Source organism: Ruditapes philippinarum, unplaced genomic scaffold (genome assembly GCF_026571515.1).
Source record: "Ruditapes philippinarum isolate M1 unplaced genomic scaffold, ASM2657151v2 ctg4802_1_1_1_1, whole genome shotgun sequence".
In the NCBI taxonomy this organism is placed as follows: domain Eukaryota; kingdom Metazoa; phylum Mollusca; class Bivalvia; order Venerida; family Veneridae; genus Ruditapes; species Ruditapes philippinarum.
In genome coordinates this window covers 7,905-34,768 of record NW_026865279.1, presented here as the reverse complement: position 1 = coordinate 34,768, position 26,864 = coordinate 7,905, and the positions used below count along the sequence as shown (strand labels likewise).

At 30.8% G+C, this 26,864-nt stretch overlaps 1 long non-coding RNA gene across 1 annotated transcript; it reads left to right on the top strand.

Annotated features, from left to right (window-relative positions):
* The first annotated feature begins 74 nt into the window (after nucleotides 1-74).
* On the top strand, nucleotides 75-21,461 carry LOC132728514 (uncharacterized). Its single transcript, XR_009625496.1, has 4 exons — nucleotides 75-179; nucleotides 14,564-14,668; nucleotides 14,799-14,927; nucleotides 19,024-21,461. It is a non-coding gene; the product is annotated as an uncharacterized LOC132728514 (long non-coding RNA).
* Nucleotides 21,462-26,864: the final 5,403 nt, after the last annotated feature.

Genomic DNA, 26,864 nt, shown 5'->3' with positions numbered 1-26,864 from the left:
CAATATTTATTCTGTTTCATTGATTTATTAACCGATTATTCTCTCTTATTGTTTCAATTTAATTTTATTTCTAGAAAAAGATAGCGAGAAGAAAGTTGAAACCATTTTGAGAAAACGTCAAGAAATCAAAAGTAGGCAGTTATTACAGCAAGATAAATATCAACACTCGAACACCAAAGGTATAAATGTCGTTATACATGAAATGATTTGCACTCAAGATAACTAAAAAATATTTATTCCGATTCATTGATTCCATTTGACCTACAATATTCAAACTTCATAGGATGATTGTCCATATTGGGTAGAAGACCCCTATTGATTTTGGGGTGATGGGGTCAAAGGTCAAGGTCACTATGACCTTAAAACTGAAAACAGTTTCCGGAGCATAACTTAAGTTCCATTTGGCCCACAGTGTTTAAACTTCATAGGATGATTGTCCATATTGGGTAGAAGACCCCTATTGATTTTGGGGTCACAAGGTCAAAGGTCAAGGTTTCTATTACCTTAGAACTGAAAACAGTTTCCGGAGCATAACTTAAGTTCCATTTGCCCCACAGTGTTCAAACTTCATAGGATGATTTTCCATATTGGGTAGAAGACCCCTATTGATTTTGGGGTCACAAGGTCAAAGGTCAAGGTCACTATTACCTTAGAACTGAAAACAGTTTCCGGAGCATAATTTAAGTTCTATTTGGCCCATAGTGTTCAAACTTCATAGGATGATTGTCCATATTGGGTAGAAGACCCCTATTGATTTTGGGGTCACAAGGTCAAAGGTCAAGGTCACTATTACTTAGAAATTGAAAACAGTTTCTTGAGCATAACTTAAGTTCCATTTAGCCCACAATATTCAAACTTCATAGGATGATTGTCCATATTGGGTAGAAGACCCCTATTGATTTTGGGGTCACAAGGTCAAGGTCACTATTACCTTAAAACTGAAAACAGTTTTCGGAACATAACTTAAGTATCATTTGGCCTACTGTGTTTAAACTTCATAGTATGATTGTCCATATTGGGTAGAAAACCCCTAATGATTTTGGGGTCACAAGGTCAAAGGTCAAGGTCACTTACCTTAGAATTGAAAACAGTTTCTGGGGCATAACTTAAAGTTCCATTTGGACCACAATATTGAAACTTCAAAGGAGGATTGTTATTTGAAGGAGGTAATACTTTATTTTACTCCATGTCTTACAAATGCTTCTTCTTTACTAAAAAAAATCACTTTCGGGCATATAATGCTCCGCCTAGCGGTGCTCTTGTTTACTATTTCGGAAGCAGATAATTCAATGAGTGAAGGGTGTTTCCGGTTGATAAATATAAAGTGCACAATTAAGTAAATGAACAGTAGTTGATACAATTATTCTATGACATACATGTTCAAATATAATATTTAGGCTACATGTACGTGAAAGTTTATCACAAACCCTTATTGGCCCTTTTAGACAAAAGCAACAAGTGAAATAAGAGCTACCAGAGGAAACTGCAAGCTCGACCTTTTTAACACATGACATAATAAAGGGAGACAAAGCTATGAAAAACAAGATATGTGTGTAAAACATGTATGCCCCTATCAGTAGCCAATTAGTTATGTGATCAGGTTATTATGCACAACTTCTGACCCAGTGAACAAAATATGACACTGACCCTTTGACCCCAAAATCAATAGGGGTCATCTGCTGGTCATGACCAATCATCATACCAAGTTTGAAGTTCCTAGGCCTAAACGTTTTTCAGTTATTGATCGGACACCGTTTTTACTTACAAGGTCAATGTGACCTTGACCTTTGACCCCTTGACCCCAAAATCAATAGGGGTCATCTGCTTGTCATGACCAATCATCATACCAAGTTTGAAGTCATAGGCCTCAGCGTTCTTTGGTTATTGATCGGATACCGTTTTTACTTACAAGGTCAATGTGACCTTGACCTTTGACCCTTGACTCAAAAATCAATAGGGGTCATCTACTGGTCATGACCAATCACCATACCAAGTTTGAAGTTCCTAGGCCTAAGCGTTTCTTAGTTATTGATAGGAAACCGTTTTTACTTGCAAGGTCAATGTGACCTTGACCTTTGACCCCTTGACCGGAAACCATTTGGTCTACAGACCGACGGACCAACAAACAGACAAATGCAAAGCAATATACCCCCTCTTCTTTGAAATGGGATCATAATAATCAATTGTGTTATAAATATATTAAATTTTCAGTATCAGTATCAAGAAAACACTCAAATGGTCAATATTTTTGCATCACATTATATGAATGTGGCCATGTCATTAGAACTTCACTGCACTTCTCATGCTAATCTCTTTCACTGTATGAAGTTTCAATCAAATTCCTTCAATATTTTAATCCTCTCTCTGAACATTCAAAAACTAAGTAATGCAGAATTTTGGTTATTTGACACAGCACTTCTGCTCACTAGTCTCTACAACTGTATTTAGTTTCAGTGAGATGTCATTGAAAAGATTTACTCCATTTAAATGTTGATGTATTATAAGAGATGATAATTGTAAAATTAAGTTCGGGAAAATTATGTTTCTTTGAAAATGCACTTCCTTTCACTTGTATGTTTTCGCTGTGTAAAATTTCAATCAAATTCCATAAACTCTTTTCCAGTATTTCTCTTGGCAAGCATAATTAAGTAAATGTATTATAAAGGGAGATAATTAAAAAACTAAGGAATGCAGTTATGGTTCTTTGACACTTTAGCAAATTCAAGTCTGTACAACTGGGTGTAGTTTCAGTGATAGTTTGGTATCAGCATTTTAACTTAAGGGAGATAATTAAAACATGAAGCAAGGTAGAGTTATGTTTCTTGAACTCTGCACTTCCTCTCAAAAGTCTCTATCACTTTGTGAAGTTTACATAAAATCCATTCAATATGTATCTAGTTATATTCATATTCAGGACAAGAGTGTGAAGGACGGATGTCTATCTAAGTTCACAATGTGTTTTTTTTCTTTCATCATCTAAAATCCCAAAAACATCATAAGAAACATATTTTCCTCCCATGACTTTCCCCACAGGTACAAGTTTTCCCCACAAGTACAAGTTATTATAGAATGAACACAGCTATTTATCCATAATATCAATTGAGTCCATACAGAAAGATGGTTAAGAACGCAACTGTATTCTCTCCCTTTTGAAGAGCATAAACTATAATAACATGCTTTTGTAAATCACTATATGGTTCTATAATCAGATACCAGTACGATGAACCTTGCTTTTTGTACCTTTGAGTAATATCAGAATGACATAAACAGAAAGGGGTCAGCCTTTAGTCCCCTCTTGGTGATAACAGAAGGGGATTAATAAAAAGCAACAATTTTTTATTCTAGTTTTTTTTTCAATTCTCAGGTTTATTACTATTGAATTAAACTAGGCAAGCTAAGATACATGTTATACTAGCTCTGAATGTATTTACACAACATTGCTAAACATTACACAATATTTTAATAAATTTTGGAAATGTGCAGTCATATGTTAACACAAGTCAATTCATGAAACTTTTTGGGGAAACAGTCAAAATAATCACATTTAATTTATCACTGCTTGGTAAGTGTCATGGTTTTGTTTGAAGCCTAAACAACCTAGATTTTAACATTTTCCTTCAACACAATGTTCTTGACAGGGGATTCAACTGAAGTGCTAACTCAGACTACCCCTCTAAAAATAGTCCAACTAGTCCGCAAGTGTTCATATTGGTGCCTATACAGTTATCATCACTACATCTGGAAACTGGAGATTCCCACAGACTGTGGTGCTAATCTTCTTTTGTTTGACAGTGACACATGTCCACCTTAAAAAATGCATTAACAATTATACATGTATGAAGTGAAATAATTTGCAAAGAAATGTTTATCTTATTTGTCTCTTCTTACATTTATAATGCAGAGCACTAGATTTGTGTGTCTGTCATACAAAATGACTTTCAATAACACTATTTAATTTCAAAATATATTTGAAATACATTTTTTTAATAAATACTCATAGTAATACTGAATTCTCTTTTTGTGATATTTTTCTGTCACATACATTGTATGTTCAGACAGTATACAATTAATTTGTTTAGACAGCATACAATTTAAAGGTATAATTATTTTATTGGCTACAAATAATGTAAATTTATATGGTTAGTTTTTAATAACAAATATGAATGTTTCAAAGATTATCCCTTCAAACTTTAAAAACAGCCTGTCAATTAAGCAGATCTTAGCAATAAGGCACACTCAGAAGAAAAAAAAGGTCAATCAAAAGGTAGAGAAATATTTTTATACATATTTAAATCATTTGGTAAGAAACAATCACTTCACAGCTGTGCTTTGCTATTGAATATTTTCCTTTGTTTCAATCTTGAATAATCAAAATGAAAACAATGTTCATAAGGATGAACTGTATTGTAAAGTTTGCATAAAAATTGAGGTCTTGTTCAAGGCAACAGTATTGTAAATTTGCAGTTCCTTGTAATGCCCTGTAGGATTGATTTGTACTACCTTAAAACACCATACTATGATATTTCATTTAGGTAAATCTTAGTTTCAGAAGGTAAGAGAGATTATAAATGAGAGAGATAAAATTGACAAAATTTATATATACACTTAACAAAACTTATAACTGTGCAGTTTTTAAATGTGAATTACTTTTTTATTACTTGACATTTTTTACCCAAATTTTGGAATTCATCGTTTGAATGGTTTATTTTTACAATGCTATATTCAGAAATAACGGTTATTTTTGTTGTGTGCGTTCATCCGTGACATGACATAAACAACAAAGTGCACGTGAGGGTGACAGGTTGGTGCTAAATGAAGGTATTATTGACCATCAAGGATTCTATTAAAATAAAGACATCCAAAAAACATAAATTTATTGCAGAATTTTTGCAATAGAAAGAAAAATGGCCATCTAGAAGTTTTACGGGCAAGGGAATTTGCATTTCGGGCGCCCATTTGGAAAATAAATTTGCATAATATTTTCTCAATAAACATATTGACTAAGATTTTACTTTAAAACTAAAAACAAACTTTCTTGGTACTTTCATAATTAATGAAAATATTGGTGTTTGCATTGCTTTTACCAACTGGGTACAAACGCGTTACGGAGATCGACATAAACCAGTCTTTACTGAAATTCAATAAAGCAAATATTAAAATCACAGTGACATAATGCCCTGGAATTCATTGAAGTATTATACCCTATTTGTGATCCTATGTTTTATGTTTGTATTTTAGTGAAATCAAGAGATTTTTAGACCTTTTTGCACCCATTAAAATACACATTTTACAGAAATGTGAAATTCGGTTTCGCGCAATATTGCACACATCGCTATTTCTCAGTAAGTACGAATCGCCCTGGACATAAAACTCGATACCCATCATTGCACATATCTGTACTATACTTGGTTAAAATTTCAGAGACCTATGTTTATTAGTATCTGAGAAAATTTGATTTTTATACGTGCACACTTATAAGATTTGTTAAGTGTATTAATATTATAAACATATTAAATTTTTAATGTATTAAAGGCTATTTATGCTTAAAATCATTACCTTTAACTAAAACAACCATAAGCTAGGATCAAAAATATCTAATTGGTATAATTTGCCACCCCCCCCCCCCCCCCCACAAAAAAAAAACAAAAAAAAAACCTTGACTGAATTTTGTTTGATAAGCTTTTCAATGTTTCATATTTAATTACCAGATTATAATAAAATAGATTCATATCAACATTAAAGTTATAATCATTTATATTTACTTATTCTAATAATAAAGTTTTAAAATCGGTAAAATTAATGACTTGAAAAATTATTGTTCTAATATTTTATGCCATATTTTACAAAATTCAATATTCACAACTTCAAATTTTTTATGAAAAACAATTATACAGATACCTATATTTATCTATCTTTTTGTAAAAGTCAAATTGCTATTCATTGAAAAAAAGGTAACTGCTTAATACATATAATAGGTCTGGTGCACTACAAAGTGCACTTATGAAGTGCACTAGAAATAACACTTTGAAGTGTACTAATAGTGCACATCTAGTGCACCCCTAGTGCACTTTGTGTAACTTTAGTGTGAACTCACGTAAGTGATCATTTTCAGCATAGGAAAAAGACTGTCATAGGCAGTATCTTAATGCCAATTGACAGAAAATTATGAAGTAATTGTACTTAAGTAACACTATAATAAACTGTGAGCATGCACTGACAATCTTTTATTTTTGGCGGTACTATATATAAACAAGTCTTGGACTATTTCAGTATGTAGATTAGAAATGCAAACTAAACAATTTCAGTTTCAAGCCTTTTCCTAGACATTTTGGGAAAAATTTCCTAGCACAGGTTAGGAAATTTTGCATCGTAATTGGGAAAAATATTCAGTACCATGTACAAAATTGTTAATCCGACAAATTGTATATCATTCAAAGCATAAAAAAATACATAAAAAATGACAGTAAAATGTGTTTTTGAACATCATATGTCTTATACCATATTGGATTGAAATGGATTATGAAGAAAAATTGTCAGCTTTGAAAACGGGAATTTATCTCGATTATGATTTTTTCTAAACTTGGTAAAAAAATAAGCATATTTGGCATTATTTGCCACTGGGAAGGGGTCTGGTAATCTGGCCTGTGGTGATACTGGTAAAAAGGCATATGTTTTCATGAATACTTTTTGGAAAATAGTTTGATTTGTGAAATATACATCAAATATCATACAAGTGCCTGTTGTTTGTGATCATCTTTAATCTCGTTCTTTTTTCTAGCTACATGTACCAGCCTTTCAAGTGAATATTGGAGTAAATGATCTTTTATTTCCCTGAAAATATCAATTTTCAAAATTATCAAATTCTACTCTCTTAGTGTGTGTATGTATATATATACAATGTATATATGTGTATATACAATGTATATATATATATATATATATATATATATATATATATATATATATATATATATATATATATATATATATATATATATATATATATATATATATATATATATATATAATATATATATATATATATATATATATGTGTGTGTGTGTGTGTACACTATATATGATTGTGTACAGCATGTAATAACATAAAATTTGAAAATTTATGATAATCTAAAAAATTTACGATAATAATATTTCTTCATATTACTCTGCTGCAATATTACCACTAAAATAGAAAATGTTCTTATCATTTTATTATGATATTTATTTATTACATGTAGATATGTGAATAAAATGTGAATATCAGTATTATCAAAAATTGTTAAATGTCTAATTAACACTGATTAAATTACTTCAACCATGTAGTGAGAACAGGTATCGATCATTTCCAACAGCTTTGCTGTTGTGTTGACATTTTCGCAACATGGTCTGGGGTTCAAATTCCTTTCAGTGCCTGAAGATTTTCAGGTTAACAATTATCATGGTGGCAGTGATTTTTTTTTTCAATTTTCAAAACAACCTGTGACTTTTTGAAGGGGAATATAGCTTGATAAATCAAAAAAGGGGAAAAACAAATTCCAAACACTGAGAATGAAATTTACCCATACATTTAAAAAATTCAATTCTAATTCAATTTAAAGGGATTCCACTGAAGTATTTTTGACATGATGGACTGAAAATATTTTTTTTCAGATAAATGTACCATTTTATGTAAGTTTAGACCTCTAAGCTTTGTGCAAACTTTCAGATCATTCACGCACTTCGTTTTTCAGAACAATTATTCAAATTGTAAAAAATATATGCAAAATGAAAAGCTTTTAAACGCTTTTCACTCAAATCGGGCTAAAAGGCATAAAAATATGTTCAATTTATTTCAAAGTATATTTCTTAACTATCTTTGCATATATTTTCTGTTTAAAGTGCCCCAGCTCATTTTGTTAAAAATCAATTGTTATGTTTGTAGGTTTTTAAAGCTCAGTGAAGTTCCTTTAACATGATGGTAAAAGCAGAGGCTATTTATAGGGACAGCTTTTCTGTCTTCTAGCTGATGTTAAGTTATCCTCCTGTGAAGAATGTGCACAGGGGTTTTAGGGGAAAATATTAGCATTTTTCAGGGGAAAAAATACCTATTTTTGGCTACTGGTTAAACAGCCCTTTATAAAAAGGGGAAATAACTAGGTGGTAAAGGTTAAATAAAAAAATGACAATAATGCTCGTTTGTCATTTGTGGGTATGAGAATCAATTAGCAATCAATAAGAGTTTAGTCAGAAATAATAGGACAGTGCTTCTACCTCTAATATTGTCTCAATTACACAAGACCTGCAGTATTTGCAGGGGCTAAACTTAACAGCTAAATGGCCCATATTGAGGGTTAAATCATTTTTTCTAATATTTCATATAATCCCTTTATTCATTGAATAAGTTTATAACTTAGTGAATGTATAAACATGAAGAATAAAATAAAATTATTCTGAAATATTTAAGAATGGGCCCCATTTGGTAGAGATGTTACGGCCGTGACAAGCCAAACAAATTGTAGGCGTATCTGCCGGTTTTCACTGTAAAGGCAGACATCTGTGTTAAAATCAATATGTAAAATCTGTCGGTTAAAAATTGAGACTATGCTACAGTAGGGTCGAAATGTCTTGGGGACGAAAGACTTGAGATTTCCCAAATTACTTCGAAATTATTAACGAAAGTTTTAGTTCTCGGCACAAACTGACATCAATAAATAAACTTTCTTTTATTATCCATCAAATTCATAACATATTTTGCTTTAAAACTTACCTTATGGGCTAAACAGGCCGATTTGCTTGTCAAGTAGGTCATAAAGTAAACCGGAAGTTGTCGAATTCATTCATAGAATTACTATATTCCATTCATAGAATTAATCGACCTTTCAAATTATATCTGCTACATTTCTAATACCGTAAATCAAGCTCGATTGAACATGATTTTCAAAAAATAATTTTCTTGTCTCTCTTCTATTCGCAATAAATCAAGGTTTTCAGAAATAAAAGAGCACTACTTTTCACTCGCGGCGGTTATGCATCAGTCATGGTCGGATGATCACTATGAATTCAACTTACCTCAAAAATGTTAGAATACAATATAGCATATAGAATGGTGATGTAACGTCACAGCAGTGGGCGTTACCCTGTATGGTCGGAAATTTCGGGTTTGTAAGTACACTAGTTGGGACTACGTCCCAACTAATAAAAAGGGTCATAAATTTATTTGCTGTATGAGACAATACTGAAATCTTCCAGGTTGACAAAAAGAAACCGGATTCAAAAAATGTCTGAACTCGAGATACAAGATAGAAATCTGTTATTTTGCTATAAGAAAATTTAAAAAGTATGAACGATTAAAAATTAGGCACAACTGTATAAACCTCTTAAACAAACGATCTAAGAAAGATGTCTTTTTGTGAAACAGCAGTCATCAAATTTAGCACTGGCCCGATGTCCCATGGCCAGTGAAAATTAGTTCGGGCCAGTGAAAATTTTAAGAAAAAATTAGTTAAATATATGGTATAATAAATTCACAACTAGGATTCCGGCCCATAAATTCAATGACTGAAACAGTTATTTTAGTTTGTGAAGTTGTGATCAGATAAAGTAGTAAACACATAGTATAAATTAACCAAGAAGAATGGGGAGTTTAAAGCATAAACTATAATTATTTGTAATTCATAGACCACATTTCCTTTTTTATCATTGGGATTGTCTACAGCGACCACCTCAGAATTAATATTATCTTTAATATATATAGCTAATCCTCCTGCTATGCGATCTTGTCTATTTAGAGTAAAACATTTATATTCAGGGGTGTATCCAGGTACATTTTTAGTTTTATATAAAGGTAATTTAGTTTCCTGGATACAAAATATATCAATTTGAGGATTATTATCAATAAAGTTTTTAATTTAACTATGTGTATGACTTGATAAACCCTGAATATTAAAAGAAATAATATTAAGGTTCCTAGACATAACTGGGCTGTTTCTTGGGTGCATTATTTCTAGTTTTGATATTTGGTGTCTTAACCATTTCATTTATAGATTTCCTACAACCTTTAAGTTTGCCGGGGGATACAGGGGGTCTGTAACCCCCACCTATCTTATTGGCACCACGGGAGATCAGAGACCTATGCACTCTCACTTCCATACCCTGGGTATCACACTTGTTACTGTTGGGGCCTAAGTTTACTTTATTGGATAAAAAATTTCAAATATATCCATCAAGTTTATTTTTAGCAGGTTCACTTTTGTTGGTAATTAATTCTTTAACTAGACTTACTAATTTTTCTAATTCAACAGACTTTTTCATAACCTTGTTTACCTGCAAGTCTATAAATTTAACCTCTTTTGGTGGGGACACTTTTTCAATAGATTTATTTACAAGATGTGCCTAGGTACACTCTGAATGGGCGAATCATCAATCAATAATAGCCCGGACAGAGATAAATTTTTGTACTTCCCGAGTGTATCTTCCTCGGAGGTACTTTTTAGACAAGATGTATGTACCGAGACCAGGGAGTCCTCCTCCGTGACATCGAACGCCCCATAGTCACTCACAGTTGGATCTTCGGATACCCCTGTGTTTGACGGTGCGGTCCCTGTCACAGCTTAGGGCTCCTCGGTCTTAGTTCTCTTTGAGGATGAGTTATTTTTGGGGACATTTTCTTTGAGTTGTGACCCAAATTATAGCTAGAAGGGTCTCCATAGCCAAGTAGAGATACGAATCCCTACCGGGGGTAGCCGTCTCCTTTAGACAATCACTATAACGTTTCTAGTTGCTTTTGTTCAAATAAAAGCCCTGGGGTCAAAATTGGCCCCGCCCCGGGGGTCATTGATTTTCCTTATACATGTATGTATAAAGTAAAAAAAATTAAAAAAGCAAAACTTTCTTTTAAAAAACATGAAACATTTTCTAGTGAGTGTCTATCAAGATTGTTCAAATAAAAGCCCTGGGGTTAAAATAAGCCCCACCCGGGGGTCATTGATTTTTCTTAAATGTTTATAATAAAAACTTCTTTTTAAAAAATCTTCTTTTTAGCTCGACTTTTTTTGAAAAAAAAAGTAAAGGTATTGTTAAAGTCGCGGCGGCGTTGCCGTTGCCATTCGCAATCTTGTACCTGGGTCATAACTTCTTTAGTTCTTGGTGTATTGTCTTCATACTTGGCCACAACAACCCTTGGGACAAGACCTTTCAGAAGACTACACTAACCTTGACATTCATCCATAAATGACCTTGACCTTCAAGGTTAAATGTCCAAATTTTGCTTGTTCTTGCTATTATTGGCTGTCACTTTGTTATTTTTGAACGGATTGTCTTCAAACTTGAACATAATAATTTTCAAGGATATCCCTTAAAAATAATTAGACAGACCTTGACCTTCACTCATAAATAACCTTGACTTTGAAGGTTGAATTAGAGATTACAGGTACAATAATACAAATAACAATATTCAGCAATTAAGACCTTTCATTCTCTTTTCCTTCCATTATACCTACATGTTAAAGAAACCTTTTCTGAGGCATTCGTCACTTGGGTGACAGCTCTTGTTTTTTCTTCTTTTAAACAAGAAAGTTTAAACATCCATTTTAGTCTTTTGAAAATATTGTAAAATTTTCATACAAATATAATTGAAATCTTGTCAATGGTTTTTAGCTCGACTATTCGCAGAATAATCGAGCTAATGCAGTCACCTTTTTGTCGGCGTCGGCGTCCCTGTGGTTAAGTTTTTGCATGCAAGCTGGTATCTCCATAACTACTAAAGGGAATGGCTTGAAACTTCACACACCTGTTCTCTGTGATTATCTTACATGATTTGCACAAGTCCCATAACTCTGATTTGTCTTTTTACATAATTATGCCACTTTTTCGACTTAGAAATTCTTGGTTAAGTTTTTGCGTGCAAGCTGGTATCTCCATAACTACTGAAGGGAATGGCTTGAAACTTAACACACATGTTCTCTGTGATTATCTAACTTGATTGGAATAAGTCCCATAACTCTGATTTGCTTTTTTGGATAATCTTGCCCCTTTTTCGACTTAGAAATTCTTAGCTAAGTTTTTGCGTGCAAGCTGGTATCTCAATAACTACGGAAGGGAATGAATCGAAACTTCACTCATTGGCACAAGTCCAATATCTCTGATTTGCTTTTTTGCATAATTATGCCACTTTTTCTACTTAGAAATTCTTAGTTAAGTTTTTGCGTGCAAGCTGGTATCTCCATAACTTCTGAAGGGAATGGCTTGAAACTTCACTCACTTGTTCTCTGTGATTATCTAACATGATTGGCCCTAGTTTGCTTTTTTGCTTAATTATGCCCCTTTATCTACTTAGAAATTCTTGGTTAAGTAAATATCTCCGTAACTACTGAAGGGTTTGTGCCTTTTTTTGAACAATTTTATGCATTTTATAATAATAAAGGAGTGATTAACTCGATAAAACATCTGAATAACAAGCCTTGTATCTTTTGGGACAATTTTATGTATTCATATAGGTAAGCATTATTATACTCAATGAAACACACTTGTGACAACTTTTCGAATAGTCGAGCGTTACTTGTTGATATTTAATAAGACGAAGGTGTTTCAAGTTAATTAGTTTGTTTCTTCTTTATGTCTTTATGTTTGAGACAGTCGAAACAAATATTGGACAGATGTAGAATACGATTTTAAAGGAGAAAAATGGATAATTAAAAGTATGATTTAAAAGATATATAAGATGATGATTGTTAAGTGAAAATGAATGAGATTAAAGTTTTGAGTTATTTCTTTTCAAATGACATAATCTTATAATGATATATAATTTATTAATATATATAATGTGAAATTTTTGAATCAATTTGGACAAATATCCCCCAAAAAAATATTAATTTACATTTTGGAACTTAATATTTGTTATATAGCAAAGAATAACAATAACTTTAAGATAGAAAGAAAAAGTTAAGACATACTTTTATGTGCATGTACAGAGTAGCAATTGACATCACAATGCTATATTAAGAATACAATGTCCATCGCTAAATTAACTACTCTTTTTTAACATATTGTCAAACCAGGAATGTCCAAAATATTTGCCTTTTATTTCACCAAATGACAAACATATAGCTTTTGCAAAATATTGTTAATCAATTTTTTGTCAAATGATTCAATTTTAAAAAATTTAATATATACAATATACACCATATTGTGAATTTGGTGAAAAATACATGGTAGTAATGTACCAATAACTATGTCATTTGTAAAATCAAATTCAGTTAAAGGGACTCCACTGAGGTAATTGGACATGATGGGACTGAAAATATTTTTTTCAGATAAATTTACCATTTGATGTAGGTTTAGACCACCCACTAATATTTGTTCAAAATATCAGATCATTCGCACACTTCGTTTTTCCAGAATACTTTTTCAAATTGTAAAAAAAAATGTCCTAAAATGAAAAGCGTTTAAATGCTTTTCACTCAAATCGGGATAAGAAAAACATAAAAATGCGATTTTCAATTTCATTTCAAAGTACATTTCTGAACTATCATTGCATATATTTCTGTTTGAAGTGCCCCAGCTCATTTATGTAAGAAATTCGAATGTTATGTATTTAGGCTTTTAAACCTCAGTGGAGTCCCTTTAAGTACAAAACATCCTGTTCTCTTATATATTATCACACGCATACATGTTTTCATTAAGTATGTGTCAAATTGTTTTATTTGACAAAGTTTTTTACAAGTATAAATTGAAAGAATTAAAAAATGTTTTGATCTAATGTCGACATATATATTTATTGCAATATAAATAAGCGTTAATTTAAATTACTTTATACAAGAAGAAACTGACTTACCTATTAGTATTAGATACAAAATATTCAAATTACTTTATAGTATTAGATACAAATTATTCAAATTACTTTATAGTATTAGATACAAATTATTCAAATTACTTTATAGTACTAGATACAAAATATTCAAATTACTTTATAGTATTAGATACAAATTATTCAAATTACTTTATAGTTTTAGATACAAATTATTCAAATTACTTTATAGTATTAGATACAAATTATTCAAATTACTTTATAGTATTAGATACAAATTATTCAAATTACTTTATAGTATTAGATACAAATTATTCAAATTACTTATAGTATTAGATACAAATCATTCAAATTACTTATAGTATTAGATACAAATTATTCAAATTACTTATAGTATTAGATACAAATCATTCAAATTACTTATAGTATTAGATCCAAATTATTCAAATTACTAATAGTATTAAATACAAATTATTCAAATTACTTTATAGTATTAGATACAAATTATTCAAATTACTTTATAGTATTAGATACAAATTATTCAAATTACTTATAGTATTAGATACAAATTATTCAAATTATTTTATAGTATTAGATACAAATTATTCAATATATACAATATTAACCACTTTCAATAATTGGGGCCTCTTGTGTACGTTTATGTTACTTTTTATACATGAAATTATTTGCACTTAAGATAAGTAAACAATATTTATTCTGTTTCATTGATTCATTAACCGATTATTCTCTCTTATTGTTTCAATTTAATTTTATTTCTAGAAAAAGATAGCGAGAAGAAAGTTGAAACCATTTTGAGAAAACGTCAAGAAATCAAAAGTAGGCAGTTATTACAGCAAGATAAATATCAACACTCGGACACCAAAGGTATAAATGTCGTTTTACATGAAATGATTTGCACTCAAGATAACTAAAAAATATTTATTCCGATTCATTGATTTATTTACAGATTTTTCTGTTTTATTGTTTATAACCCTACCCTTCATTTTTATTTTAGCGCAAGAAAGACATATCAGGGAGGTATTAAACCCCTTTGGGTTAAAAGGTCAAGATATTAAAAAATTGGAGTTACTAGTATTGGAACCTACATTACAGCAAGATAAACATAAGCTCTCTATAACAAAAGGTATCGTAGATGACTCTGTTTTGCACAATATACATATTAATATAATACACTACCATATTCAATAAAACTTTAAACTCTTTATCTGAATGAAACAATTTTCCATGGAAAATGTCATGATTACACTTACAACAGCGTATAACATTACAATTTAATTTACAAACTTTAAGGTAAAATTACATTATCATAAGCATGCCATTTACTGCATGCGACTCATCTGGCAACTCCAATGCCAGATGAAATTTCTGGCATTGGTAAAACAACGGAAATGCCCGTCTGATATGCAAGAAAACCTCTTCCTTTTTATCAACTTTTTGTAAAAAAATGTTTATATATTAAAAAGGTTAAATGTGTGTTTAATAATGCTTAATAATTGAATTGAAGCATTTTAGATATTAAAAAAGTCATAGACAGAAATGATAAATTTACTAATGTTTCTAAAAGATAACATCGATTGCTGAACATTACTTCTTTTTTTCATGGAATTACTCATAACTGCATGTTGCATGTAGAAAGTGTTACTTTTTAGGGTTTGTTCTAGCGTTTCCGTTCCGCTGCCATTCGTTGCGGTATGCGAAATACGAGCTTGATTTATGAACTATTTATTCAAATAACTTTATTTCTCTTTTTTCCTTGGGATGAAGAAAATATAACGACAATATATCAATGTTATTATATAAATCTGCTAAAGTTAGAATTTATATGGTCTTTCACTTCCATTGGTTTTCAATTTGCGATTATTTTAGAACACCATTGTTTGCTAGTGTAATTGCCTTTTTACATCATTTCATTTTTGCTCTCATTTCTCATGTAAATGAGAACATTTAAATGTTGATCAGTAAATGAATAAGAATAATAATTTTTACAATTACCGAGAACATGTCTTGTAAATTGTCAGGCGAACGAACTTTAAATGACGTCAGTAAGAACTGTTCAAAATTGGTGGGACAAACTGTAATTATCGATGATTATGATACAGAGGAAATAATATTAACCAATTAAGAAGCTCTCTGATTAATCGACATTATGAACAAGTGAATGAACGTCATAATGACATTGTGAAAAAAAAAATTGTACGCAAATCATGAACCAGTGCAATTATGTAAAAATACAAAACGGATTATATAATCCATCAACTGACACGATACATAATAAAAGCTCAAACATGTAGGTGTATTTCCTGTACAGAAGGCCAATACAAGTATCTACAAGCTTGACAACAATATTTCTGGGCTTTTTGAATGGTACAAAGCATTCATTTAGATTGAGTTTTTGACTAACAGCAGTAATAGCATTAATAATATCAGAATAATATTGGGTGTTATAAAGGCCGACTATCTGGAGATGCATCTTGCAAAAAAGTCTAGACATTCTATAAAATCCTTCGGACATATAAATTTAAAATAATTTTGCTGATATATTTAGGATATGTTTACACTGCAAAATATATCAGGTAAATTAACCTGGACACGTTCTATAGTTTAATTAACATTTTTGTTCGTTTTAGCTCGACTATACAAAGTATACGGAGAGCAGTCCTACTCGCTCCGGCGTCGGCGTCCGCGTCCGGATTTAAGATTAAAGTTTTTGTGCAGTAAAATATTTTTCACTATGACTTTGTCATTTCTTACGATATCAACTTCAACCTTCAAGTATATATTCCTTATCAACAACCACATCTTTTGTGACAAGGTTCATAACTCAAGCACCAATATTTTCAGATTTATCTCCCCTTGAACTTAGAATTTTCCTTAGTAAATACTATTTTTACTGTTACTTCTTTATTTCTGAAGGGATCAACTTCATACTTCAAATATATATACCTTATTATCATCCACGTCTTATGTGATAAGGTTCATAACTCTAGTACTTATATTTTTAAATTTATCTCCCCTTGAACTTAGAATTTTCCTGAAAAAATATTATTTTTACTGTTACTTATTTATTTCTTAAGGGATCAACTTCATACTTCAAATATGTGTTCTTTATTATTAACCACACGTTATGCAACAAGGTTCATAATTCTAGCACCAATATTGCAAGAATTATCTCCCCATAAACTTAGATTTTTTTTTAACTAGAAAAATGTTATGTTTTACTATAACCTTTTTAGTTTTACCTAAAACGTCAAATACTTATTCCTTATCATCAATTTCATTTTATGTGACACGTTTCATAACTCTTGAAGCAATATTTACAGATTTATCCCTTTTAGAAATTAGGATTTTCTTTAAGAAATATTATAACATTTTTGTTTTTTAAGGTATCTACTTCAAACTTCAAATATATATTTCTTATCATTACACTTGTTGTGTGACAAGGTTCATAACTATAGCATGACTATTTCCAGATTTATTCCCCTTGATCTTAGAATTTATGTTAACAATGTTATTTTTTACTATAACCTAATATATAATTATACATAATTGATTTTTCTTTCATAGTTTTGTCTTCCTTACTGCGTCCAGTATTTCATTAGTCGAGCTTAGCTGTCTCCTGTGACAGCTCTTGTTACACTTTATTTTAGTTTGTCAAGTTGTGATAAGATTAAAGTAGTAAAACATACTAGTATAAATTGCTTAAATTTTTAAGGGTTTATGTGAAGATTTGAGAAAAAGAATATTTTCTATACACTTAACAAAACTTATAACTGTGCAGTTTTTAAATGTGAATTACTTTTTTATTACTTGACATTTTTTACCCAAATTTTGGAATTCATCGTTTGAATGGTTTATTTTTACAATGCTATATTCAGAAATAACGGTTATTTTTGTTGTGTGCGTTCATCCGTGACATGACATAAACAACAAAGTGCACGTGAGGGTGACAGGTTGGTGCTAAATGAAGGTATTATTGACCATCAAGGATTCTATTAAAATAAAGACATCCAAAAAACATAAATTTATTGCAGAATTTTTGCAATAGAAAGAAAAATGGCCATCTAGAAGTTTTACGCAAGGGAATTTGCATTTCGGGCGCCCATTTGGAAAATAAATTTGCATAATATTTTCTCAAATAAACATATTGACTAAGATTTTACTTTAAAACTAAAAACAAACTTTCTTGGTACTTTCATATTAATGAAAATATGGTGTTTGCATTGCTTTTACCAACTGGGTACAACGCGTTACGGAGATCGACATAAACCAGTCTTTACTGAAATTCAATAAAGCAAATATTAAAATCACAGTGACATAATGCCCTGGAATTCATTGAAGTATTATACCCTATTTGTGATCCTATGTTTTATGTTTGTATTTTAGTGAAATCAAGAGATTTAGACCTTTTTGCACCCATATAAATACACATTTTACAGAAATGTGAAATTCGGTTTTCGCGCAATATTGCACACATCGCTATTTCTCAGTAAGTACGAATCGCCCTGACATAAAACTCGATACCCATCATTGCACATATCTGTACTATACTTGGTTAAAATTTCAGAGACCTATGTTTATTAGTATCTGAGAAAATTTGATTTTTATACGTGCACACTTATAAGATTTGTTAAGTGTAAAAAAAGCATAACGTTATAGCTGTCCACTTTCATTCACATATTGTCAAGCTAGGTTTGTCTTTTTATGCACTCAGAAGTAAAGACTATTGTAAAATAGGAACTGTTAAATATGAAAAAGATAATAATAAATTACAAATACGCTTAATATCAGTTGAGTTATTTTATTTAACATAATTATATTACATATCCTTAATGCGGAAATGTTAAGACGATATGCACAATACATATAATTATAGAAATTGACAATGACAGTAAGGGTGAAGATGGATTTCTATAACCAGAATCAAGGAACTCTACATACAAATACTTTGCAATTGCAATTTTCAGTAGCGTATCTTTCGATTCTGAATGTATTGAACAATTTCCTGCACATATTACTGGACACTTTTTTCAATGCTTTTGACTTGCTTTGCCATAACGGAAAAAGCAAAAATTCGTTAAGGGATGAGTCGACAATACTACAGACAAAATTTCCTTGCTTTAGCTTAAAAACTTCAAATATCGTATTAATAAATGTTTAAATTATGACCTTAAAAGGGATAAATGTATTGATTTAGTAGATATGTCTAAAAATCATTACAGAAACCATCGAAGAAACAGTTGCAACTGCAGAAGCTATCCCAAACGAGCTAGACCAACCAGTGACAAGGAACCCAAACGAGCTAGACCAACCAGTGACAGGGAAACAGAATCAGAATATTCGGAACTAAACAGCAGTCTTGATGGGACTGATTTCAAATTGCTCAATTTCTGAATGAAGAACATTTTTTACGACTAAGAAGCTAATTAAGTAATTTGTAAGTCACTGGAAATCGAATTTTTAACAAACAAATGACGATATGTCCAAAATCAATCATGACAAAGTTGTAGGTGTCTTACCATATTGTGGCATATTTCTGCCAACAGGTAATCATATTATTATCGCATTTATTATCGCCATATAATCCTGTTAGATAGATAAATGACGAATAAGTATCTAACTGTCAAAAACACTAAAAAGTGCCGAGAACTGTAAACACTTACCTGTAAAATAAAAGATAGTTAAATGTTTATCTATAAAACTTTTGTTTGTTAACTTTGGTATCAGATAATTATTTGTATAACTAGATAAACTTTTAGTTAATAGGTAATGCGGAATGTTTCGGCCCTATCCCTTGTCTTTTTCAACGCATTAAATGGTTATCTAAACAAAAAATTCTGTTACCAGTTCAATCACAGATAATTATCGTCTATCAAATTCATTTTCCTGTTAGGTAGTTAGTAATTTAGTATGAAAGATTTAAGATAATTATCTGTATAACTAGTTAATTTTTCATAAAACAGATAATATTTATTGCAAAATATTTTGTACACATTCCTCCAAAGGGTGGAACCTATTTGTTTTGGCAATTTTAGCGGAAGGGTTACATATTTTTTAATATATTGCACAATTCTTGGCGAGTATCAGTAAAGTTATCCTATGATTATAAACCCATTTTGAAAGGGATAGTTTCTATGGGTAGGACATGGTTAATTGGTTATTTAAGAAATATGGCTTTTGTTTAGAGAAGTGGTATACATTGTGCTCTTTAAATTACCATCAGACAATTTTAATAATTATATAAAAGAAACTTTTTCTACAAGATAATTCTACCTTTGGCCATTAATATGCACATTTAAATAAACATGAAACAGAAATAAAGTCTAAAACTATGACATTATACACTGTGAATGTAAATATATACATTATATTGATAACCAAATGAAAAACAATAAATTATTATCACTATTTGCGATAATAGGCTAAACTTAATTCTACGGAATACCGTTAGGGCCGTCGTTGATTACTATAATCTACAGGGCGACAATGTGACAGTGAGATAATGACCATATATTTTTGCAACTTCAAAGAGGAAAACCGTCTTTTCACTGGAATTTTCTGCTGATAAAAGGACTGGCATACAGTTTTTATAGATGCAAATATAGTCACAAATTATCATATAGACTTATGAGAGATTCATTTTCGTAAGAAAACAATAAAGTGTTGGTTTTTAAAAAGGGGTTTCATAATTACAAGCGTCTAATTTTCCTGAAAATCACCTCATGTCTTACGGTATAATCTGTTTTTTCCTGCACTTTTTAAGCCAATCGCTGGCTATGTTACAATACGAAAGTCTGGCCGTTATTTTGGATTTCGGTCTATATAGGGTGGACCTTGGTAAAGTAACCTCCCACGGAAAGTGTTTAAGGTATTCCGCATTACTAGTATCTATTAACTAAAAATTTAATAGTTATACAGATAATTGTCTTATATCTTTCATACTAACTGATCTGACTAAGTAACTAATGGAAAAATTAGTTTGATAGTCGGATAATTATCATATATTGCATATTCTTTGTATGGGGACACTTAATCTTGAAATGTTCTCAGTTATTGGTTATTATTGTTTGATAAACACTGATTTCATTTTGATTCATTAAGAAAATCAAAATCACATTGGTATAAGTGTTTATGATTCCTCGAAAAGTTATATATTCTGAGAGCTCTGCTTTGACTCTATCATCAAAACCATTTACTGTGAAAATAAACAATTATTTCAAAATGAATATCATTTTATTTTCATTTTATATTTCTTATGTTTTATTTAATTTTGGATTTGAATGTAATACATCTTGTAGCCCAGAGCTACAAGATATAGATTTAGCATGTACATAGTTATAAATATATAGAGGATATTGAATGAGTGTAGTTTAATACTACATTTATTGAACAAGTTGAATAAAATCATATTATGCGAGCCTCTGGCGAGCATAATATTGTTTTATTCAACGAGTTCAATAAATTTAGTAATGAATCTACACGAATATAGTATTCTTTTTATCACATATATAAAATAAGAACAATAAACTGTTGAAATGAGTAATTTTTCAATGACGCGCCCATCGTGTAACGCTAACATTAGCGTGCGTTAACGCTATGTTTATATATAGAGTAAATGCAGTCACGTCAACGTGATATTATTCTAGTGTAATAACGTTTTTATTAATATAGGGTTAACGCACGTTTTTCCGTGTTATAACGTCTGCAGAGTCCCGAGGAACGGTTGGTGCCCGAGCCCGGTAGGGCGAGGGCTCCAACAGTTCCGAGGGACTCTGCAGACTTTATAACACGAAATAAACGTGCGTTGACGCTATTATAGCATAAAATTTTAAAACAGATTCATGATGCATATTATATATAAAACACAAACATTAAATCCTTGTGCTTGAACGGTATTTATCCAACTCTACATGTTTTACGTATGCGTTTTATTTTTTCCGGGGCCAACAACTTGAGAACCGAACGAAATTTTGAATTTTAATTGATTTAACAAAGTTTTACTTTGGAGATATATTAACTTAAGAAAAACATAACATTACTCTACCCAAGACAAAACAGACGCCTCAGAAATTCCTAGAATGACTACAGATTGGCGGTAGGAAAAAGATCAGTGACATCAGATTCAAATTCAGAATCGGTTTTTTTAAGCACGCAAGTTTAAAAAAAATCAGGCATAAAACATTATTCTCTCAAAGAAACATACAGAACATTTATCAATATAAACGTCAATAAAACAACGTTTTCTTATATTCATTTTGTGCTTTCCACTTTTGTAAGTTAATCGGGGGATTAAACTGAATGACAGATTCTATTTGTTTACATTGACAACTGTCCGTTTCTAAGAAAGGGCGACAACCAAGATAAGCGGCGATGTCTATACGCCGTATTGCCGGCATAATTACTTGAATGCTGCTCGCCGTTATGCGACTGAGGCCCTCGAATTAATAATTCCAATATAACAAGAGCGCATGATTCTGGCAAACAGGCCAAATCGTCATTTTTTGTTTGTTTACTGGGCCCTGTATGTTTTGCGCATAGGTAAAACCGGGCTATAACAAGAGCGCGTGACTATGTTAACGCATGGTTTTGGCCCCGTTATAACATGGGCAAAAGAGGGAAAAATAGCCGATTTTATGCTATAAATGGCTTTATTACACTCTTGCGGCGCGGTTTATGTGATAAATATGTTAAGTGTTTTAGTAGTGAAACTACTGTCCTAGGATGATAATTTGGTCTTAACGGTACATGGGAAAGTCTAAAAACGGGATTATCTGGATTATTATCCAATATCGTAAAAGTAAACACTTATATATACTATATAGCATAATTCTTACAGTATCGTTTGTGTAATTACCGTTATGGCTCTGTCAGTAGACCGAAATTATTGTAACCTTTAGTGTTTTGTACTCATAAGTTCGAACCCTACGTAGTGCCGTTTTAAAACCACAGTTTTTCCTTCTTGCTCTGTTCTTTTTATCATTAGAATTATTTTTTATTTTTCGTTTTCCTTTTTGTTTTTTTCTTATAATATATACTTTATAGTATATATTTATTTATTTTCAACAACAAATCATTTATACCTTCTGCTACTGAATTATGGAATGCATTAGACACCGAAATTCGCGAAATTAATTCATTGAATATTTTTAAATCTAGAATAAAAGAAAAGTTTAAAGCCCCCGTAGTACCTAAACACTTTTTGTTTGGCATAAGATATTTGTCAGTTTTACATGCTCGTTTAAGGAACAATTGTAGCAACTTAAACGCTGACCTTTTTAAAAATCATTTGAGAGAAAGTCCGACTTGTGTATGTGGGAACGTTTGTGAGGATGCCGAGCACTATCTATTTTGCTGTCCATTATTTCAACCTCAGAGACTTATACTCTTCGCAGAAACCAGAATTTTTCATCCTCTTAATGTTGAGATATTACTGTGGGGTAGCAATTCTTTAGATGTTAACAATAATGAACAAATATTTGCGGCTGTCCAAAAATTTATCAAAACTACTGACCGTTTTCGAAACACATGATATTTTTGTAAATCGGCCGATTGCACTAGTCGCATTTTGGGACAAATTAAATAGATGTTTAGAAATAGCTTCTGAACAAAAACAAAATATAATCTTGGTAGGTGATATAAATGAAGACCAACTCAATTCTTCCAACCATAAATTCCGTGACATTCTTTTACTAAATAATATGACTAATTTTATACATGCCCCAACTAGAATAACATCTAGTTCACAAACATTACTTGATCCTATCGCAGTTACAAATAATATTTTCGTTTTTGATTCAGGTATATTTGAAACACCAAAAGAAGTTAGTGACCATTTTGGAACATATATTTTTCTAAAAATCGATTTTGATTCAAATAAACCATTCAAAAGACGTGTTTGGAATTATAAAAAAGCTGATTTTTCAAAACTTAATAATCTTATCCGCAATACTGATTGGTCAGATATAAAAAATGGAAATATAGATCAAGCTTGTGACTTTTTTACTGATAAATTCTTAGAACTTGCAAAACAGTGTATTCCTACATATATGGCGTTGATAAGACCTAAGGATAAACCCTGGTTCAATTCAGAAATTCGCAGAAAATCGCGCCAAAGAGATAGACAGTTTCACAAAGCATTAAATTCTAATAGATCATCAGACTGGGTAATATATAAACAATTAAGAAATACAGTAAATAATATGAAAAAACATGCAAAAGAAATATTTTATAATAACCTCGAATTTTCCCTAAATGACTTAAATTCTTCGAATCCGCGTAAATATTGGCATACAATTAAAATGCTTGTCAGGGAAAACTCGTCGAATACTGAAAGTATACCACCTTTAAAATGTAACACAAGTAACAATAATTATTCAATGACAGATTTTGAAAAAGCTAATACGCTTAATGATTTTTTTGTTTCCATTTCAGACCTTGACGAATCAAATATTGATCTTCCAGATTTTTCATTAAGAACAGAAGCGATTCTTGAAAATTTTACAATAAGTGAACAGGAAATTACAGATATTTTGGCAAATTTATTCGTAAACAAAGCATCCGGGCCTGACGAAATTAGTCATAAAATGTTAAAAGAAACGTCTAAAACACTGTGTAAACCACTCTCTTTGCTTTATAACCGTTCTTTATCAGAGAAAATATATCCGTCTAGTTGGAAATTAGCACATGTAATGCCTCTTTTTAAAAAAGGTGACAAAGATATACCGTCAAACTACAGGCCTATTTCTCTTATCAGTTGCACCGGCAAAGTTATGGAACGTATCGTTTTTAAACATATTTTTAACTATCTTCATGAAAATGCTTTAATATTTCAAAATCAATCAGGTTTTCTGCCTGGTCATTCAACTGTTTTTCAACTTATAGATATATATGATCAAATTTGTAAAGCTTTAGACAAAAAAGAATCAACATGTATGGTTTTCTGTGATATATCAAAAGCGTTTGACAGAGTTTGGCATAAGGGTTTAATTTTCAAATTAAGACAGTACGGAATTTCAGGTGATTTAATTCTTTGGCTAGAAAATTATTTAATGAATAGAAATCAGAAAGTTTTTGTTGGGACTTCTTTTTCTATTTTACGTTACCTTCATGGCGGTGTCCCTCAAGGCTCGGTTCTTGGGCCTCTTTTGTTTTTAATTTACGTTAATGATATTGCCGATTCCCTTTTAAGTATAACACGACTTTTTGCAGATGATAGTTCTTTAGCTGTGTCTACAAATAATATTAGTACGATGGAATATAAACTCAATCATGATCTCAATATGTTAAATAAATGGTCTAAACAATGGTTGGTTAATTCTAATCCTTCTAAAACCGAGGTTATGTTCTTTTCGTTTTGTAATAAAGATCGCCCACAATTATACTTTGATAATGTTCAATTAAATTTTATAGAGCACCATAAACACCTCGGCGTAACTCTAAGTCAGGATGGATCATGGCACGAACACATTACTACTATAGTTTCTTCGGCATCAAAAATTTTAGGTTCTATGAAAATGATAAAGTTTTAAGTTCAAAGAAGTACACTCAATAATATACATGTATATATTTCATACTTACGTCCTCGTCTTGAATATGCTTCACTTTTATGGGATAACTGTACCCAGTACGAGAAAGATATTTTAGAAAAAATGCAATATGAAGCGGCTAGAATTGTCACCGGTTTAACAAGATCAGTGTCCATTCAAAAATTATTAAAAGAAATAGGTTGGGTATCTTTGGCAGAAAGAAGAAAAATTCAAAAACTTGTTTTAGTATACAAAGATAAACATAATTTACTTCCATTATATTTATCACAGTTATTTCCCCCTTTAGTAGAAAATGCAAATGAAAACCAGTATAATTTAAGAAATAACATCAATTATGTTACTATGACAAGGAGGACCGAAATATACTCAAAATCAGTTATACCGTCATCAATACAGCTTTGGAATGAATTATCAATAAATATTAGAGAATCTGACTCGTTAGCAAACTTTAAAAGAAAACTGAAAGAAATTTATAAACCTCCCATTGTTCCGTCTTATTTTATAAACGGTGAGCGCTCACCAACAGTATACCATACACGTCTTAGGAATAATTGCAGTAATTTAAACTCGGACTTGTATAACAATCATATTACACAAAACCCAGCTTGTGAATGCGGTGCTTTAATAGAGGACGCTGAACATTTTTTATTTCAATGCAAAAAATTTAATCATCAGAGGATAGAACTTTTTAGAAATACAAGAGAATTTCATCCTCTCAGTACGCAAAAGTTACTTTTTGGTATAAATACTTTAACTAATTCTCAAAACATGCTTTTATTTCATCATGTTCATCGGTTTATTAAAGAAACGAAAAGGTTTATATAGTTTAACAACATTTGATCTTCTTTTATACTTTGTTTTTATGGTTCTAAACAAATTGTTAGACTATTGTCAGCTGTCAAAATTCATAGTAAAACTGTTGTAGGGGGTAGGCGACGTGTTTTTTTTTTTTTGTTTTTTTTTTCATATATCATAAAATATATTTATTTACAATTTCTTTTTTCTGATTATTTTTTCTTAGATTTCAACTTAATTAATCATACTTTACATATGTCTTTTTCACATCTATTTTTAAATAACATTGCAGTCAGTTTTTCAGGGGAGGGCCCCCGATAATGTTGTTATAACTTTTGGCCCAACCCTTTTGTATATTTACAATAATGTATTTATGTATAATTGTGAAAATTTATGTTTGTATGTATATATATACAATAAAATATGTTTAAACTAAAATTGCACTAATCCTAAACCTGGTACCACAAATAATTGACAATCACATTTATGATAGACGTTTACTCCCAATGACGAATAATACTAAATGCTGGATCCTTAACCTTGTCGTTATTATATAACTACATAAATATACATTTTTTTCTGTCTTACTTATTTCTTACATTGTTTTATTTTTTTATGTTAATCTGTCTTTATTTTTTTTTCTTTGTTCGCTTTATATGTATACATGTCACACTTTCTCATATAAATGCCATCAATGTTGATTAATATATTTTTCAGGGGGA